Source organism: Xenopus tropicalis, chromosome 4 (genome assembly GCF_000004195.4).
Source record: "Xenopus tropicalis strain Nigerian chromosome 4, UCB_Xtro_10.0, whole genome shotgun sequence".
Classification (NCBI taxonomy): Eukaryota; Metazoa; Chordata; class Amphibia; order Anura; family Pipidae; genus Xenopus; species Xenopus tropicalis.
Window position 1 is genome coordinate 52,350,877 of NC_030680.2, and position 7,055 is coordinate 52,357,931.

Below are 7,055 nucleotides of genomic sequence, written 5' to 3' on the forward strand. Positions count from 1 at the left end.
GGCAGACTCTGTTAATGCCTTTAAGAGGGGCCTGGATGAGTTTTTGAACAAGCAGAATATCCAAGGCTATTGTGATACTAATATCTACAGTTAGTATTACTGGTTGTATATATAGTTTATGTATGTGAGTGTATAGATTGGTCAGTATAGGTTGTGTGCTGGGTTTACTCGGATGAGTTGAACTTGATGGACAATGGTCTTTTTTCAACCCAATGTAACTATGTAACAATGCGATGGACATAGTGCTTTGCGATAATTGAGATTTTTGCGTATGAGATATGACTAATAACGCATGCGATATGACTAATAACGCATGCGAAATGACTTCGTATGAATAGTTACTTATTTAAACATAATTTTTTAACGCATAAAACTATGCGTTAAGTGATAACCTTTTGTGAATCAGCCCCTAGGGGTGTTACAGGCCTGCAGAGGCCACATCTGACCTACCTCTGGAATGAAACTCCGCCACTCAGTTCAGGCAATAGAGACAAGCAGAGGGAGAGGCCTGCACCTGAACGCAGGATGCATCCTAAAGACGCACAGGAAGCCATCGCGCCACACTCCTCTACTGACAACCCCTATACCAGGAACCAAGAACCTCCTGAAGCCAGTAGGGTACTACAGCAAGTTTTGAGATTCAAAACAAAATACGAAACTCACTCACAGAAGTCAAAATTGAACTCAATGAACTAGATCAGAGAGTTCAGCAACTAGAGCAGAAACAAGACGCAGCTCAAGAGTCATCCTCAGAGCCGCCATCAGGGGGGCACTGGGGGGACAATCATCCCGGGCCCGGACGTTTCTAACTTTAAAGGGGGCCCGGCCGTGCTAGAGTTTTCTTAGGTCGGGCCCCCTTTAATCGAGTCCGGGCCCTGTCACTACTGGCGTCCGCCGCTATGTCCCGCTGCTCTCCGCTCCATCTGCGCTTATATAAGGTTGCGCCCCGTGCGTAGTGACGTCACACGCACAGGGTGCAACCTTTATAAAAGCGCAGATGCTGCAGACAGCAGTGGGACATAGCGGCGGACGTCAGGGGAGCCAGCAGGGAGCAGCAGGGGGACCGGTGAGGAACTGAAGGATGCTTGGGGGAGCTGGAGGAAGCAGGAGGACACTGGGGGGGGGGGACTGGAGGATGATGGGGGAGCTGAAGGATCTTTGGGGGGGGCTGGAGGAAGCAGGAGGACACTGGGGGGAGAACTGGAGGGTGATGGGGGAGCTGAAGGATCTTTGGGGGGGCTGGAGAAAGCAGCAGTATGCTTGGGGGGGCCTGGAGGAAGCAGAAGGACATGGGGGGGGAAATGGCGGATGCTTGGGGGGCCTGGAGGAAGCAGGAGGACACTGGGGGGGGAACTAGCGGATGCTTGGGGGGCCTGGAGGAAGCAGGAGGACACTGGGGGGGGAACTGGAGGATGCTTGGGGGGGCCCTGGAAAAAGCAGCCGTATGCTTGGGGGGCCCTGGAGGATGCTGGGGGGGAGCCCTGGCTACCAATGTTTTAGGGGGGCCCTGGCTACCAATGTTTTAGGGGGCCCTGGCTACCAATGTCTGTGTGTACTTTGTATTGATGGGAGGGGTCACTGGGGGTGGGGCCATTGGGGGCGTGGGAGGGCCTAGAAAATTTAGTTGTGAGGGGCCCCGTGATTTCTGATGGCGGCCCTGGTCATCCTCCAACATGGAAACTCAAATCCAAGATCTGCAGTCACAACTAAGACAGCTCCAGGAAGCACATGAGGATCTGGAGAATCACACCAGGCGCAACAATATACCCCTACGAGACATACCAGAAACAGTACAACTGGATTAATTTCTACAAAAGTACTTTAGAACCCTACTACCCACCACCAAGGACAAATGTCTTCTTCTGGACAGAGCTCATAGGGCACTACGAGCCAGGCCAAAACCAGACCTACTGCCAAGAGATGTAAGAGTACAGTTCCACTACTTTTAAACTAAAGAAGGCATTCTAAAAACATTCAGAACCAATCAATTGGAACTAGAAGGGATAACCCCAAAAATATACACTGATCTGGCCTCATCTACCCTCCAGAAGCGCAGAGAGCTTAAACCTTTGATGGAGATACTATGCAAAAAAAACATTCCCTACAGATGGGGCTTGCCATTCAGACTCATCTACCAGCAGAATGGCCTAACATATACAATTAAACATCCTAACGACACTGAGGATGCCCTCCGATATCTACAAGAAGCCCCAAAAGCAAGGCCAGAGAGACAGAGCCATAGGACCCAGCTGAGCAAGACGCAAGCGCCTAACACCACAGCTTGACACCAGAAAGCAGTCATTTAGGAGTCCACAAAAGGATTAACAAGATCTACATACTGATATACTGTAAACAGGACAGAATGCAGAAACTGACCAGAAACTACAAGCCATATGTAAGGGACAGGACTCAAGGAGGTTGAAATAGACAGTTGAAAGGCCCACTTCCAGGGGACAGCACACCAACACCATAATAGTAAAGCAACTGAGCTGAATTGCTTAAGAACTCTCGCAAAGCAGCACTTAGCCTTGAGCATACATTAATGTACAAACCGTTATATTGCTCCCGACTGTTCTCGCTAAACTGTTTATCCTTATATGAAGGTATCCAATGCTAAGTGCTTACCCACATATACATTTTGATAAAAAGATACAAGGTTAAAGCAGCTGTAAGTAAGCAATGGCAAAATCCCCAAGGGTACTATAGGGGTATATCTCCTAAGCACTCATCCTATAGCCTAACCAAAACCCTACAAACCAGGGCACTCACCTAGACCCGAACATACTCTTTGGAACATCAAATCTTAGCCTTGACTAATTTAGATCCAAAAATTGACAAAAGTGAAGGAAACCTCTTACTATCCATGTACAAGGTCACAGGAAATTAAAAAAAAAACCCCACCTCCAGACCAAAGGGTACAAGTTAAGTGACAGAAAGATGGGACTACACGGACATGCCTTTAAACCAGGCACTTTTCTGTGACCCCCCTTTTTAATAGGCTTTCCTAGTGGGAGTTGTTCACCCCTTGGAAACCGAATTTGGTCCCACTTAAAAAGGGACCATGTAAAGTTTGTTTAACTGTTATTTTGGTTGTTTGATTTTCTGTTTCCCACTACACCTAACCCCCCCCCCCCCCCGGTTATCCGCTATTATAACATATTCTGTTCTCTAATAGACTGACCTCACAGAAGACGTATAAGGCTCTAGAGGCACACCTACCATGGACCCGCGGATACCACCCAGCTCCCGCTCCTTTGATCTCAAGTTATTCTCACACAATGTAAACGGACTAAATGGGCCACAAAAATGCACAATAGCATTAACAGACTACTGTAAAAAACAAATAGATGTCTTGCTACAAGAAAAGCACTTTAGCAAAAAATCCACTCCTGAATACCTTTCAAAACAGTACCCGCAGGCATACATGGCAAAGGAGTAGCCATCCTTATAGCAAAGCAAGTCAAATTTCAACTTAAACGGAAATATGTAGATCAAGAGGGCAGCTATATAATAGTGACAGGCCTCCTACAAAACTATCTTACTACATTAGCATCAGTCTACGCCCCCAATACCTCCAAAAAAGTCTTTTTTAACAGCTTTATCACAAAACTCTCAAAACTTTCAGAGGGCAGAGTCCAGAGAAGTGCAGAGAGGTCCTGGCTACCCAAAACCCGAACTTGACTTGAAACAACTAGCTAAACATTTAACCGCAGAGGCCTTAGTGGAAATATGGAGGGAGAACCACTCCATTGATAGGGATTATTCGTATTACTCCAAAGTCCATGCCTCAATGGAAATCAACACTATTATCTACATATGATCAGCAATAATCCATGACATTACGTGGTTTGGCCACGGCAAGGTAGAAACTACCTTTGCTAACTGGGATGAAATAAGAGGACAGGGCAATTGGAGACTGAACGAATCCATACTACTAGATAAGGACTTCTGTACTGAAATCAATAACAGGATTACAGAACATTTTAAGATAAATGGCCCTAATGATACCACCTCAGCCATCAGATGGGATGCCCAGAAAACAGTAATACGAGGGATACTCATCAAACATGCCACACGATTGAAAAAAATCAGAGACGAGAAATCACAACAACTCACAGAGACTACACAAACTAGCCATCTCCCACAAACAAAAACCAACCCCAAAAAGCTACAGGGAAATACAAGACATGAGAGCACAACTAATTCAGGTACTCTCAGAGAAAGTAGCTTATACTCTACGGAAAACTAAATATCTTTTTTTAAGAATTCGCTAATAAACCACATACAATGTTAGCCCATAAATTAAAGGCTATTCAAACCTCACATACCATACATGCTATACATACCCCTACAGAAACCATAACAAGAGACACCAAACAAATACTCCAAGTGTTTAGCAATTTTTATACAGATCTGTACGCAGGAACAAAGCCCCTGAGGCACACCTTGCAAAGCAGCTACAGACCCATCTCGTTAATCAACACTGACATTAAGATGTTCACAAAAATCTTAGCTAACAGATTCGCCAAAATACTCCCCAGATTCATTCACTATGACCAGGTAGGCTTTGTACCAGGACACCAAGCGGCAGACAGCATCTGCAAGGCAATTGACCTATTCAGTTTTGCACCAAAACTGCCCTCTTCCTCTCTCCTCCTATCATTAGATGTGCAAAAAGCATTTGACAGGTTGGATTGGCGCTACATGTTTGCAGTCTTGGAGAAACTAAAAATACCCAAGGTGTTCCTTACAGGACTAAAACAACTATATACAGCATCCTCGGCACAAGTGCTCAGCATGGGGCTCCACTCCAGCCACAGATATACTGTAAGTAGGCACACGTCAAGGCTGCCCCTTGTCCCATTTTAATATTCCCCCTATCTCTGGAACCGCTAGCCCAAGCCATAAGACAGAACCCTAACATTAAGTGTTTTCAGGTGGAGGACTTGAAACAGATGACATTCGCATCTGACAATCTCTTAACATTAACTTCCCCCCAAACCACACTACCGAATCTGATACAAACCCTAGAACACTTTCAGTGAAACTCGGGATATAAAATCAACCCAATTAAATCACACGCACTACCACTAAAAATGTCCAGTTCAGAGCTAAAGCTACTGCAACTCAATAGCATATGTAGGAATTCATCTTACCGCATCCTACGATACCCTTTACAAAGCACACTACCTCCAATTCAATTTTAAATTAAAAAAAGACCTGCATATCTGGCATACTTTTCACTTAAGCTGGTTCGGTAGAATAGCTGCTATCAAAATGACACTACTTCCAAAGTCTTCTATATTTATACAGGACACTTCCAATACACATATCAGAAAGAATAGTCTCCTCTCTCCAAAAGGCTATATCAGCGTTCATATGGGGAGGGAAAGTCAATGGACTTGGAGTGCCTCATTTATACAGATACTATCTAGCAATTAGACTAGAAGTAATGGTCCATATACATACCCCATCAATAGAACCTTGGAAAGATATTGAGAATCACTTTGCAGCCCCACTACCGCTAGCACATATATTCTGGATACCTAAGACATCCAGAGACACATTACTGAAACTACTACCCACGTCACAGCAAGCTTTGGATCTATGGGAAACAATAGAAATCAAAATGAAACTAAGTACCACAAACACTAGCTATAGTATAGACCATTTTCTGCAACAAAGATTTTTTTACCCGGGTGCACACCAACAGACTTTAAGCCATGGATAGAAGCAAATATGCTCACCCAGCATACATTTACACTAGACCTAAATGTTATAACATTCCAACAATGAAAGGAGACTTATAAAATCCCCTCCCACACAACTTTTTCCAATATTTACAAATTAGACACTATGCAGAATCCAAGACTAGAAATCAAACCCTACCCCTCACCTATTTTAAGAATATGTGTCACAAATGTTCATATCCGACACACCTGATCTCACTTCTATACACCTGCCTCGCTTCAGACAACACAGACATATACCAAGCTTACATGACAAAATAGGAAGAAGACCTTGGACACACAATAGCTGAAAAGACATGGCTAAATATATGGGAGACGGCCAGAAAAACATCCATATGTGCAGTTTTGAGTGAAAAAGCATATAAAATAATCTTTCGGTGGTACTATAACCCTACACGCATAAGCAGACTTAGTGGCAACGCAGATCATTCCCTCTGCTTTAGAGGTTGTGGGGAACAAGGATGTTACCTATATACATGGTGGACCTGTATAGTGACACAAGAATTCTGGAAAATGGTAGCAACTCTGCTCTTCGAAGTTCTAGGCTGTACAACACAAGCAGCACCACACACCTTCCCATTAGGCATGAAAATGAGAGCCCTACCTACTAAACAACCCCACTAGCACACTAGCACAACCCCACTAGCCACACACATTCTCAAGGCAGCAAGATCTCTATTAGCAGCAAACAACCGAACATTTCAGAATTGCCACCTTTTGCCACATTTCAGGATTGCCACCTCCCCCATTCCATTCAAATTTAACATTTGTTATTGACGCAAACCCATAAAACAGCCATATGACAAGCTGAATGGTACCCAGGGTAACTATGAGCATAACTCAGACAACCATTTGCCAAAAATGTACGGTCTATTGACTACTCTTTTCTCTATGCTGTTTGTTTTAAGAAAATCAATAAAATTGCAAATTACAAAACCAGTGACAGCCCTGGGAAACTTGGGAGCAATCCATGTGTAGCAGACACAGCACTGTGGTGTAAAGGTCCCCATACACGGGCCAATAGGGCACTCCCGACGGGCCTGCCCGATCAATATCTGGCCTGAAATCGGGCAGATCTCGATTGGGCAGGTTAGAAAAACTAGAGAAAGAAAGTTTGCCAGCGCTAAGTTTGCCTGGCAAACTTTCTTTCTCTTTGTGTATAATTAATGGCTTTTTATCGTTTATAGCAGCTGGTCAACTCCAGATTGTGGGTTAGAACGAGCGCTGGCACAATAGTGTGTTTCTAGCAGCTGGTCAACACTACAGTGTGGGTTAGACCGAGCGCTGGTGATTTCTTTCTGAGGT